Source organism: Notechis scutatus, chromosome 1 (genome assembly GCF_049901735.1).
Source record: "Notechis scutatus isolate UNSWTSFEM ecotype Mainland chromosome 1, rNotScu1.2, whole genome shotgun sequence".
Lineage (NCBI taxonomy): Eukaryota > Metazoa > Chordata > Lepidosauria > Squamata > Elapidae > Notechis > Notechis scutatus.
Genome location: NC_142009.1, coordinates 56481430 through 56495779, shown reverse-complemented (window position 1 = coordinate 56495779; position 14350 = coordinate 56481430). Strand labels below are relative to the sequence as shown.

The 14350-nt window shown below is 45.0% G+C and overlaps 1 long non-coding RNA gene across 1 annotated transcript in view; it reads left to right on the top strand.

Annotated features, from left to right (window-relative positions):
- LOC113421496 (uncharacterized) overlaps positions 1-14350 on the top strand; it is a 62275-nt gene that overhangs the window by 29507 nt on the left and 18418 nt on the right. The window contains exon 2 of the long non-coding RNA XR_015749473.1: positions 466-603. This is a non-coding gene — a long non-coding RNA (uncharacterized LOC113421496). The remainder of the gene's footprint in view (positions 1-465; positions 604-14350) is intronic.

Genomic DNA, 14350 nt, shown 5'->3' with positions numbered 1-14350 from the left:
CAAGACCTGCCCTCTGAAAGGGGAGCTCCCTTGAAATCCATGCAGCTCCCACTGTTGGCATTTTGTAAAGCCCCAAAGACCTGGTTGTTCATCCAGACCTTGTAATGAGAAGGATGAAATCTCTTGTTAAATTGGGGTTTTTGTCTTTGTGTGTATATAGAGCAAAGGTGTCAAACATGTCATCACGGTGGCATCATGTGACGTATCGGGACTCTTTTTCCCTTCGTTAAACCAGGCGGGGGCAGGGCCAGCACATGACGCATCCGGCCTGCGGTCCACAAGTTTGACCACTCCCCCGGTATAAAGCACCCAGATCTCATCTTAGTGTATTCTGCATTGTGCTTTTATTGTTTATTATCTTGTGAGACCTCTAGAGTCAGGTGCTACTTATATTGAAATATAAGATAAATGAATAAAATCTAAACATTATAGCAATAGCACTTAAAACAATATATCGCTTTATAGTACTTCACAGCCCTCTCTAAGGGGTTTACAGAGTCAGCATATTGCCCCCAACAATCTAAGTCCTCATTTCACTGATCTCGGAAGGATGGAAGGCTGAGTCAACCTTGAGCTGTCAGCATCGAATTCCTGGAGTGAGCAGTAAGTTAGTCTGCAATACTGCATTCTAAGCATTGCACTACCTTGCTCTTTAATGTCTCTATGTCTTTAGCCTATTTGTGGGGGTGTTTGTTTTCTAGATCAGGGGTCACCAACCTTTTGGACCTCAGAGACCACCAAACTTATAATTTTAAATCCCAGGGACCACTAACCGGTTCTGTAGACGTGGCCTAATTTGTGGGTGTGGCTTGGTGGTCATGTGATTGGCTGGGCATGGCTTGTATGTAAATATTATAAATATTTATATAAATATTGAATTTTTTTATAAAAAAAAGAGCAACTTTTACCCAAAATCAGGCAAAGCAGGCAGGCAGATTGAGTTGCTCACAGAATTACAGATTCATTCAGAGATCTATCTATCTGCCATTGGCTAGCTCAGTCTGTCACATAAAATTTGCTTGCAAGTAAACTCACAAAATTAACTCACAACACACTATGTACATAAATATTGAATTTTTTATTTAAAAAAAGAGCAACTTTTACCCAAAATCAGGCAAAGCAGGCAGGCAGATTGAGTTGCTCACAAAATCATTCAGTGATCTATCTATCTGCCATCAGCTCTCAGTCTCTCAAATTTGCTTGCCATGAGTCTGCACTGAATAATAGAACCTTCAATTCTAAGGGAGGTTCGGCTGTGCCTAAAAGAAGAGCCAAAGATCTAAAGACTAGTTAGAAAGCAAGAAATCCAACCATTTTCTGCTTCCTAGCTAATCTAAATCTCCCTGCAGAGCAGAACAGCTGATGGTCAGAAAAAGGAAAAATAGCAATTTAGCAAGCAAGTTTGCAGGGTAAGGAGCGAGTGGGCAGGGAGGGTTCCCGCGGGCCCTGTGGGCTGCGCAGCCTTGTATTTCTGCACAACCTGGATTAATTGCTTTGTGGGGGTGCTCTGGGGGTGAGATTTCTCTGCAGCCCACCAAAAAATTTTCATGGCCCACAAGTGGGCCACGGCCCACCGGTTGGTGACCGCTGTTCTAGATGATGATGATGATGATGTTGTTGTTGTTGTTGTTGTTGTTGTTATTGGATTATAACTGGAGGAAGAGATTTGTACCCTTTGTACCCACTACACAACCCATCTGAATTTGTGTGAAGGAGAGTCTTCTGTGGATTCTTTGCCGTTGTAGGAAAAGCTCTTAATTGCACCAGAAGCTTCCCTCCTATTGGAAATAAGAGATGTGTTCAGTCTTGATTCAGAAAGAGGAGAGTTATAACCAAAGTGTGGAAATGTACATTTCGACTTTTCATTGGGAGAGACAATTACTCATGGGCTATATCCTGTCAAGCTTGATCTTAACTTACCAACACAAAATGAGTAAGATTGTTCACAATATTATTTTTCCAAGTATTTTGATTTAGTTGATAGTCACTTGGCCATCTAGTGGCTGCTCTTGAAAATGCATGCAGCAAAGATTGGCAAATATCCATAACAATTGTGTTATGAAACACTGTGCCTGCCAATACGTAAAGCCACAACATGATATACCTATAAAGAATTTGGACCTTGACTGGTGTAGGAAAATTGCTTTGGAAAAGATAGCTAAGCTTCCTGGTCTGAAGAGAAGGAAAATACTTGAATTTCTATGTTTTGGCATAGTTTCATTATTCCACTGTTACTTCTGTGGAAAGTCTGGTAAAGTTTGATATTGTATCAGTAGTGTCATTAGATGTCCTTCCAGGTTAAAAATAATTAACCAGGAAATCCACATTGTGTAATTGAAACTGTTTGCATTGTTTATGACGGATCAAAAAGTTACATTGGGACATATCAACTATCCTTCCTCTAACTATATAGCTAATTAAAGTTATCAATCAGGACATCTTGAGAAAAAAAAATCCACACTTAAAAAAAATGCCCCATTTCAGGCCTTGAGTTTGTCAATTTGGGTTCTCTGTGTGTCATATTGCTTCTGAATATGCTTTTGGAAGAACATGTTTGTGTTTGTCTACTTGGCATAACCATGAGATTCAGCCCTGCAAGGATTCACTATCATTACACCTGCATACATTACATCAGGAATGTGATCCTTCTGTTCCAGAATACTGGGTCTATTAACGAGCCCATTAGGCATAATCCTAGAAGTGATTTGTTTTACATTTCTAAGAGCCATATGCAGTAACAGTGATGAGTCAGGAGCTGCCTATTTGTTTGTACATAAATTCCCCACAAGGTTTGCAGAGTCACCCTCACAGAATCCTGCTCACCCTCATAGAGCCTACAAACTGGAGGGTTTTATGGGTTCTGCAGGCCACAGATTGCTCACGTGTCCTTTGCAATGTATTTCATGTAGTATTTTGACCCTTCATTTCTCAGTTACTCATTGAAAAATGCATGTGAACTTACGTTACCTGATCTCAAACCATTGATCCACCTTGCTCAGTACAGTCTATACCGGGGCGGGAAAGATTTTGCAACTTGTTCCTATGGGCACACTTTCTAAAAATCAATGGCCTCCTAAGGTCAAAACAGGTTTCATCAATGATATTATGAAGTCAATGAAGCACAACCTGTTTACTGTGTAAAGAGAGAATTGAAGAGGAAATGGAGTCAATTATTTTGCTCTCTAAAACTACTCCAGAAAACAAAATAAAGCAAAAATGTTACCCCTTTGTGGTAGTCAAAACATGGTGCACAAAAATAAATACCAGAGTTATCTTTAACAGAATCTTGTTATGTTAACAGAATCTTGCAAGACTGAAAGTATTGTCCCTCCTTTCCACTTACTCTTTGGAAAACCGGGGAGGTCCCTTGGGAAATGTTTCTCATGGCCCCTTCCCCTTCTTTCTGTGAACTGAGATGGCTTTTACATGCCAGTTGGTAGTCTACAGCAGAGGGCTCCAACCTTGGCAACTTTAAGACTTGTGAACTTCAATTCCCAGAGTTCCTTAGCCAGTCTTAAAAGTTCCCAAGGTTGAAGACCCCTGATCTATGGCTCTTCTTCCTGCCTCCCAAGGCATTCCTACATACCATTACAAAAATAATGGTATCTTTATTTTGATTAACTATGCCTTATTTTTTTGTAATAATAAGTGGAATTGCCACAGCTACAGTGGTCCCCATCCATGGATTGGCACCAATCTGTGGCATGACAGCAACTGGGCCATGCAAAGGAGCAAAGCCCCATCTGCGGGATATAGGCAGCACGTGAAACCATGCCCCATGGAAACACTTATCTCCACAGAAGCAATCCCTGGTGCCCAAAATGTTTGGAGCTGCTAAGCTACAGAATTCTGTTCTAAGCAGCATTCCTGCCATCAAATGCTTTATCTGATCAACAATAGCTGTACAGTATTTCCCAGGTTCCATCTCTGCCCGTCAGATAATTTTTCATTGAACCAAAGCTGGACACCATAAATGTCTTTGCATTCAAATAGCAGCCACTTTTCCATCAGTGTTCATTCAGTTCAGATTTATCTATGCATGTTAGATCTGGAAATACTTCCATTAGGCCTGTGATGGCGAACCTATGGCATGCGTGCCACAAGTGGCATGCAGAGCCATTTGTGCCAGCATGTGGGCCATAGGCAAACTTACCCTACTGCGCATGCGCGCACTTCACAGCTGATTTTTCAGCTGATTTGAGGCCTTTTTTGACCTCCCAGAGGCTTGGAAAAGGCCTCTGCAAGGCTTTTCAGGATAATGTAATACTGGAAGTGACAAAAGGAACCTATTATTCGTCCTTGCAGAGGAATGTGCGTGTTTGTTCCGATTCACAACATTTTACCTCAATAATACAGATGATTGTTTACTTCCTGGTCTAGTCTACAGGTGATGGATTCCTGTGTATGTACTAGAGGCTTAACTGTTCTTAGTGCCTGAGCCAAGATAAGGCCAGGATGGTGTTATTTCAATCACAAATGCTAGTCTTATTCAGGCATTCAATTCCTAGGGATGAATAATTGCATAATTAGGGAAAGAGAAGTATATTCATTGAATCTACTCATATTGTAGCACTAAGCATATTCTGAAAATGATATGGAAGAAATGTTAGAAGAAACTTTACACAAGTGGAAGAACTTCCAGTACTTGTATTTTTAAGTGGATACCTAAGAAGTAACTGAATACAAAAGATGACTTGTGCCAACTTCCATTTTATTAAATGCGTACTGTCGCTATAAGCAGAAAATGGGCGTTGGTTCTTACCTGATACGCCTCTTCTCGTGGAACTGCGTAGAGCATCCAGAGAGTGGGAGGTGCTCCACTCTTCACTTCTCACAGGCTGAGTTATAATTAGGGAACGCTCCTCCTTCCTCCACGTGACTCCTCCCTGCGTTCCCCAGTTTTGCGAAGACGAGAGGACAACAACACCCTCTAATCTTAACTATAGAACAAACTCAACTATATACAATAATGTCATTGGCCGAAACAGGGTTCCCCACCAGACGGACCAAACAGGGTGGGGCTGGATGCTCTACGCAGTTCCACGAGAAGAGGCGTATCAGGTAAGAACCAGCGCCCATTCTCCGTAGAACTGCTGCGAGCATCCAGAGAGTGGGACATACCAAAGCATGTGTGTCCTACGGGCGGACTCCGTCTGGGTCAGAATCTCCTGGGTATCTCTCGCCACTTGCTGCAGGACTCGCCTGCCAAAGGATGCTTCAGCTGAAGCGTAGGTATCGATTTTATAGTGACGTATGAAGGGTGACGGGAAGCCCAGGTGGCAGCCCGGCAAATGTCAAGAATGGAAGCCTGAGTGGCCCAGGCGACTGATGTAGCAGCACTCCTGGTAGAGTGGGCGGTTATTCCACTGGGGACTGGAAGAGCCTGAACCAAATAGGCCTTGGATATGGTGGCTCTAATCCAACGGCCCACTGTGGATGGGGATACCTTGCAACCTAACGTCTTTGGCTGAAAGGACAGAAACAGAGACTCTGATTTCCTGATGGCCCTACGAACATCGAGAGTGTGCCACTGTCTTTCTCTTTCATGCAGAGGCTTTGGACAGAAATTAGGAGGACCAACTCCTGCACCCTGTGGAATGCTGAGTTGATTTTTGGTAGAAAGGAAGGGTCTGGTCTCAAAACCACCCGATCAGAATGAAAAATACACAGATCCTTTCTCACGGATAGAGCTGCAATTTCAGATATCCTTCTAGCTGAGGTTATTGCCACCAGAAAAACTACTTTAAAGGTAAGAAATTGAAGTGTTGCCTCCTGAGAGGCTCAAATGGAGGCTTAGTCAAGGCCAAGAGAACTTTGTTAAGGTCCCATGTCGGGTATCTGTGCACCACTGGAGGACGCAAGTTGGAAGCCCCTTTAAGAAAGGCCTTAATTCGAGGGTGGTGGGAAAGAGGGCCGAATGGGCCGCCAGCAACCACCGTTGAGAGAGCGCGACCTGTCTCCTCAAGGTATTGGGTGATAAGCCCCCATCTAGGCCGTTTTGCAGAAAGGCCAGGATCTGGGCAATTGAAGGAGAACGTGGATCGATGAATGATTTGTGGCACCACTTACAAAAACTGTTCCAGGTTGCATCATAGATATGGGTAGTAGAAGGTCTCCTAGCAGCCAAAATGGTATTAATGACCTGGGCTGACAAGCCCTCCTCAATTAGCCTTTCCCGCTCAACCTCCAAACAGCCAACTGAAGCCACTGTGGCTCTGGGTGAAGTAGTGGGCCTTGTGACAGAGAGATCTGCTCTAGTGGAATCCTCCACGGCGGGGCTACCGACAGATTGCGAAGGTCCGCAAACCACGGTCTCCTGGGCCAATATGGTGCCACCAAGAGGACCTCTGCTCTCTCGAATATTAATTTCCGAATCACCCTGGGAATCAACGGAAGTGGAGGAAGGCGTACAGAAGCCCGGGAGGCCACGGGCAATGCAGGCGTCGTGATTCTCTGCCCCGCTGGAGGGATAACGAGAAAAGAACCTTGGCGTTTGCGCGTTGAGTGGAGATGCAAACAGGTCTACCAAAGGCTGGCCGAACCTGGCTGCTGCCTCTCTGAACAGGCGTGGGTGTAGACGCCACTCTGCTTGGTCCAGCGTGGCCCTGCTGAGCCAGTCTGCTTGGACGTTGGAGGTTCCGGAAATGTGTTCCGCTCTGATGGACAACAGGTGCGCTTCTGCCCACCGACACAGCCGCTCTGCCTCCCTCACGAGGAGAATAGAATGGGTACCCCTTGACGGTTGATGTGGGCCTTGGTCGTAGTGTTGTCCATAAGGACCAGGACATGGCGCCCTCTCACCTGAGGAATGAAAGCTCGCAGGGCCAAGTACACTGCGCGCGAAGCTCTAACCAGTTGATGTTTCGGTTTCGCTCCGCAGGAGACCAAACTCCCTGGGCCGATAGAGACTGCAGGTGAGCCCCCATCCGGAAAGACTTGCGTCCATCGTGAGAGTGACCCTTTGAGGCTCCTTGAATAGATGTCCTGAGTTGACAGATGGACGTGTCCACCATAGGAGGGAGGCGAGGACCCTTGGAGGCACTTTCACCACAAGGCCTGATGTGCTCCTTCCTGAATGCTGGTATGGCAGGAGGAACCACTGCAAGGATCTGGAATGCAAGCGAGCCCAAGGGATAATAGAGATGCAAGAAACCAGCTTTCCAAGTAGCTTGGATAGACTGAGCAAAGATGCTTTCCCGGTTCGCCGGATAGCCCTGATAGATGTGTGGATACTAATGAGCCTCTCCTGAGAGAGGAAAACTTTCCCTTCAACAGAATCAATCACAGCCCCTAGGTGGGCTATACGGGTGGAAGAGCTAAGCTGACTTTTCTCCCAATTGACTAAAAAGCCGTGGGCCTGGAGAACCGAGAGGGTAATGTTAGTATCACTCTCGGCTTGATGTCGGGAAGGGGATACGACAAGGATATCGTCAAGGTAGCAATGGATACGTATGGGAACCTGTCTAAGGTGAGCTGCTAGAGCCGCCAATACCTTAGTGAAGGATCTCGGGGCCGAGACGAGGCCAAAGGGAAGGGCTACATACTGGAAATGCTGATTATTATAGCAAAATCTCAGATATTTGGAATACGAGGGATGGATGGGAATATGGAGATAAGCCTCGGAGAGGTCAACAGACGTAAGCCAATCCCCTTCTCTGATGCTTTGCAAAATAGATTGTAGAGTCTGCATTTTGAACTTATGGTGTATGACAAAGCGATTGAGCCTCTTAAGGTCCAAAATGGGTCTCCAACCCCGGAGTGCTTAGGCACCAAGAATAAGAGGGAATAAAAACCCTTTCCTCATTGTGAAGTTGGCACAGGTTGGATGGCCCTAATATCAGACAGATGTTTGATAGCGGAGGCCATAAGGGCCCGCTTAGTAGGATCCTGGAGATGGGTGAAATCCTGAAATGTTCAGGCGGGAAGTACGAAACTGCAGAGCCAGGCCAAAACGCACGGAGTTTCTGACCCAGGCGTCTGAAGTGGATTCCTCCCATTGATCGGCAAAATGCCTGAGGCGGCCGCCTATGGGATAAGAGCCTGCAATCCTATCTGAGTCGGTGGGACGTCCTGTTCCCGGCACCCCTAAAGGGCCTTCTGTAGCTGCCCCTCTTCTGCTTCTGTCTCCCGAATCACTCCGGTCCTGGTAGGATGGCCGGAATGACGGGGAACCCTGAAATCTAGGAGTGAATGATGACTGGAAGGGGGGATGAAAGGAGCCCCTCCGAAAGGGCTGAGATCCCCTAGATTCTTGCCTACAAAAAGCGAGGGCAGGAACTTTTTCTTGTTCCGAGTTTCCAGGAGTAAAGGTTCAAGCGCGGGCCCGAACAGCTTTCCTTTTGAAACGGGGCTGAAGCCAACTTGGACTTATTTTTGATGTCAGCCTGCCAGTGCCGAAGCCAAAGCAATCTTCTGGCAGTAACGTGGGAAGAGATGGCCCGGGATGAAAACTTAACAGAATGAAAGGTGGCGTCGGCTGCAAATTCTGCCGCTGCCGTGATCTTTGCAATATCCTGATGGGCCCTGGTGTTATCTGGGGGATATGCTGCTTCAGCTGCCTAAGCCACCTAATGGAAGACCGGGTGAAGAAGGAGGCGGCAGTGGCCGACCGAATGGCCCAAGCATCAGATTGGTGCGCTCGCCGGAGCGCCATCTCTGCCCGCTTGTCCTCCGGCTTCAACGCCTCCAGCGCATCGGTAGGATTGGAGGAAGAGGCTAGTCTTACAATCGGATCATCCACCTCCGGGTATCCAGCATAGTGGAGAAATCCGGGTCAAGGTTAAACAACCTTTTGTCCTGGCTAGAGGGGGCGGGGAAGGACCCACCGAAGCCAACTGCCTGGCAACCAAATCTGAAAAGATCGGAGGAGTTGGAATAGTGTCAGTTTCTACCACGGCTGCCTGAACATTAGGTCATCCGGATCCTCTGGGTTCGATGGAGGAGGGTCAGAGGGAGACTGCAAGGTCAGACCTGAAACGTTCTTTGCCTTGAATAATAAGGACTTAAATAAATGAGGTTCAAAAAGACCCACAGTAGTAGATTGCTCAGGAAGGATGCCCTCATCCTCCGACATTTCCCCTTCCATTGGGTCTGCCTCAAGAAAAGGCTCGGAATACTGTAATGACCCTCTATCAGAGCCTTCGTCCTCCTCGAAGGGCTCAAAGCCCGCTGCCTCCTCTTCACGAGTATCCTCCCCCTCTGGGAATGGGGCATCCATATGGGCAGGTACCTGACCATGCTGAGACGCTGGTCCGGAGAGAGACCTTCCGGATAAAGAGCCAACCTCGGGAGTCCTCTCTCGGTTGTCCGGTCTGGACAGCTGCTGCATTCCTTCGGCTATACCTTGACGGATGGCCGACTGCATCCACTCTTTAACACTATCTGGGATGATGACTGAAGCAGGATCTTCAGGACGTAGGCCTGCAGCGGTTGGCGTGAAGGTCGCCTCGGGCGTATGGGTGGGCTGGCGGCCTTTGGTGGTGGAACCACACCTGGAGGGAGAAGGTTGACTTGGCAGGCAGGGGAGCGGAGGTAGAAGGTAAGGCAGGTGTTACAGAGTGTGACTCTCTAGCCCGTTTGCTAAACTCCTTTTCTAGGGCCTTATGGCGTCGCAATGCATCTCTTTGAGAGGTACTGGAAGAGTCCTTGTCCCTTTTGCGAAGATAGTGTGTCTTAGACTTGGCCTTCAAAGAAGAGCCAGTGGGATTGGCCTCTGCCATGGTATCAAATAAAGAAGTGGCACCAGAAAGGCAGTTGGCACGCCCAGGAGTTCGGCCTACTACGCAAGCCGGTTTTCCCAAGGTTGGGTCACATCCCCCGTTTGGAATAAAAAAAAATTTATTCTCTTAATTCTAACTTATTTATTTTTTATTTTTTATTTTTTTATTTTATAATAAAGCAGAAAAATCTATCTAAAGTTATTAAATATATACAAAAATTATTTATTATTTATTATATTGTGGGCTAGGCCCAAAGGAAAGAAAGGCCAATCAGACTCTAGCAGCAAAAAAAGGGGGCCTTTTACTCTCAGACCTAAATTCCAAATAAATCCAATGAACGCTGAGGCCAATAAACTATATATATATACAATAGGAACAAAGGGGCCTCCTTAGGCAGCCCCCAACAACAATGGGGAGTACGTGCCTGCGCCTCTGAGAGAGCTGCGGGCAAGGAAAGAAAGCCAACAATAATCAATAAAGAGAAGCAACAGGGCATGGAGCCACAGTGCTCTCTAGATAAAGGAAATTGGCCCACGCGGCCTGACGGTCCCGCTAAGGGCCTACTAAGGCCACGCAACTCAACAAAGCAGTCAAATAAAATCTTTCTATTTACTTTTAAAGCGAAACAAAATGGCGTCGGCCACGAGGCGCATCCAAAATGGCCACTCGGCACGAAACGCACGTCTCAGAGGCGCACCAGCCTGAAAGAGAAATTCACAAAAAGGGCAAAAATACCAGTAAAGGGTTGGGAGAGGAAGCGTTGCTTCCACTAAAGGCGTTCTGGGGGAAGACGCAACACGCGCTAAAAATAGCGCAGAGCCAAGCGGCTGAGCCCAGCACACTGGAACAGCAGAGGAAAAAGGGAGGAGGGGTGGGGGGCGAAAGGCTCCGTTCCTTACCTCCCTCCTGAGAGCAAAAGAGCTCTTTAACTAAATTTAGGACCACTATCAAGACACAGGGACAAGGAAATAAACGAAATCAATCAAACCTGACACAGAGAAATGCAAGGAACCTGAAACGGCCAAGGAACAGTAAGATAGCTGCCTGCTTTCTCGAAGGCTGAGCTAAAAACTGGGGGAACGCAGGGAGGAGTCACGTGGGAGGAAGGAGGAGCGTTCCCTCAATTATAACTCAGCCTGTGAGAAGTGAAGACTGGAGCACCTCCCACTCTCTGGATGCTCGCAGCAGTTCTACGGAGAATCAAACAGGTGTTATCAAAAATAAGATAATTAACATTTGACATCATTACTGGTCAGGATTTATTATATAGCCTATATAAGTTGTGTGCACTCTTCTGAAGTGTGTAGGTCCTTCTAGTCTGTCCCCAATGCTGCTCAAATAAACATGACTCAAGCAGATTATGTGGTTTCTACTGATAAATTGGGTCACGTGGAAATTTTCTCTTTCAGTGATGCCAAGTAGAGAATACAGCTAATCCCTGGGTTACAAGCATTCATTTAGTGCCCATTCGAAGTTACGAGATAAGCGCTCCCTAGTGTTTGTGAGCAAGTCCCAAAATTACAAATGTTGTAGCACCACAGTAGTTTTTCACACTGATAAACTACTGCACAGGTCTGCAACATTCACCCTATTCCCCCGCCCCTGTTCCCCACAACTGCTTCGACTTCCCATCCTGCTTCGCTGGACTCACCTTATAAGATCTATCTCCTCTTTGCCGTGATTTCTTTGCTTTTGTGGGAGAAGAGAGTTGATGGAAGCTCCTGGGTGCCGTAATATCACACAAGTTCAGGCACCCATCTTCTTTTGCAGAGACTGGGGCCTGAATTCTCACAAGATCATGGACCCCAGAAACTTTCATTCTCAGTGCAAAAAGTGCTTGCGGTACCTGACTCCTGCTCCTCCACCCCCCCCTCCATTCCTTTGCGCCATCACCAGGACACTTTTTGTCCAGACAGAGACCTGATGGAGACTGGAAGCTTCATCTGTGTGCAAATAGGGCCTTTGAAAACTGAGGGATTCACTTCATTTTCAAAGGCCTCATTTGCACGCAGATGAAGTTTCCAGTCTCCATCAGGTCTCTGTCTGGGCGAAAAGTGTCCCCAGTGGTGATGGAAAGGAGTTGGGGGAGGGGGAAGGAGTAGGGAACAGATGCTGCAAACACTTATCATGCCCAGGAACTTCCATTGACTCTCCTCTTTCTGAAAGGGAAAGAGGCAGAGAGGAGACAGATCTTTGCAGCATAAGTGAGTCCGGTAAGGCAGGCAGTGGGAAGCATGAGGTATCTTAATGGTTTGGGGAGGCCTTGAGGGCCTGTTCCATCACTTGCCCCCCACCCCATGGCTTTCGCCACCCTGAGATACCTTATGTGCGCTTAATGAACCACATATTCTCCCACACGTTAAGTTAGCAAATGTGTGAGGGAAAGCAGGGAGTAATCTCATTCAAGGTACAAGATTCACTCCCATGAATCCTCGGGGTACGAATGGAATAGGCAGGCTCCATTCCATTCATAATTCAAGGACTACTTGTATTGAATATGTTTTCTTCCACATTATACAGGTATTTGTAATAGGTTTATTCACCCCTATTTCCAAGGATACTAGGCCATAAGAACCATGATATGTTCATTTATTGTATCTGAACAATGCTTTTTCCATTATCTACAGGGTAGCCAAGTTCTGTGTGGCAGGATACACCAATACATATTGATTATGCTAGAAATACTCAGTATTCCTATTTTATCCTTATTCTAGAAAGTTGGATTTATTATTTAAAGCATTCCTAAGCAGAATATAATTTTAACCCAGTTACTATTACTTTAGGGCCAGAACTAGCCTGGGGAATACATTTTAAGTTCATTCTTCTAATCAGTTTCTCAAATTATTTTGCAGTAAATTTTGCAGTCTTATGTTATTAATACTTATTACTGCAGGATGCTTTTAGGTTATAGAAAGATTTCATGCTAAAATTCTTGCTTTTATATTGTTCTAAACGTAGCAATGGCCACAGATTAAAATCAAATTGATTGGTTGACCTACTGAAAATAAATACCATTTATTAAAAGTTATTGAGATTTCTAGAGCAATAGCTTCTTTTTTAGCATCACATGAAATACTGTGTGCTGCTTTAATGGATAGATATGTTGAGCCAACAGTTCCACATGATGTGAAACATATCTCCAAAAACATTGCATAACTGCTCACATCCCTACCACATGATGTGAAACATATCTTCAAAAACATTGCATAACTGCTCACATCCCTACTTTTTCCACGTTATCCATGAATTTAAAAGAGTTTCTAGAGGGAAGCTGTGACCACGATTAGGACCCAATATTATACAGTATATTGGGTAAAGTGTTGGGTTTTTTATCAGAGAAATATAAATTTAAGTTGCCACTTAAGCATGGAACTCATTACTGACTACTGAATGTATCAGTCATTCTCTCTCAATCCAACTTACCTGTCTCTTGCACATATGGAAAATATGTGGTCCTCTCTGCAATAATGCCTCATTACCTAGGAGCCACAAGTTGTCTAAACAGAGGAGGCTGAGTTGCAATGGTTTCAGGTTCCTATATTACTTTTGCACTTACCACAAAAGTTCTCAGTTTCTGAGGCTCTGCGTTACATAAAAAAGTAAAAAGAAACAAGTATTCTTCCCAAGAGTTCTCAAAGAGATTTGCCATTCAGCAAAAATCTGGATCCATCAATATTATCATCTTATTTGAGACCTTAATTGTTCTACTTTGTGTATTGAACAGTAGTCAACTAACTCATATATTTGTGAGGTCATCAACTTGATATGCAGAATCAGTGCATTGCATTCTTCCAATAACAAAACTTAAGAAGGCACATTGTTTCACAACAAATGCACAAGCAAGATAAACATTTAACTCCCTTGTTTTCCAGTTAGGGGGAATGCAATAAAGCAGTGAATGAGTGAATGAGGAAAGGCGGTGAAAGAAAACAAGTTGAACTGGTTTACATCCATCTCTCATGGCTTTAAGAAACAAAGTATTGTAGCTGCCTTAATTTTAAACACAGCTCACCTTGTTGTACCTGTCTACCAAAAGCAAATCTAATAGTTATTTAAAACAGAAACTTGTCCTAAGTTTGAAAAGCTAGTTTCCACAAGACCTGCCAGCCAACTCCTTTTGTAATCCTCTTTAAATAGGCCTGCAGCCAATCTTCAGTTAGTGGGAGGACTAAAAGGGACAATCTCACTCCTCCCCTGAGCATCCAGGAAACCTTTGCATAGGTAAGAATAAGTTCACAACTTGCATCAAAAATTCTGATTTCAAAAAACTGGTTTTCATTGCCAGTTGAGTCAGTTCACGTGGTGATCCCTTAATTTGTTCAAATCCATTTTATATGCAATCCATTTTTAAATCCTTGAGAAAAGGATATACAGTAGATATTTGTTTGACGTATTTGGAATCTTGGTTGCAGTTTATTTAGCAACCACTTGATGGCGTCCTTCACTTGCAACATTTGCATTACTCTAGCTGACTGGGCAAATAACATCTATAACTGAGTCTCCTAAGTTAATTAAAAGCATGTTTCGTATTAAAATAAAACTGCCTCAGCCGATGCATAGCAGCAATTATTCACCATCTTCTGGCGAGCAAAGGGATGATATATCAGCGTCAGCAGTAGTGTCAGACTCCG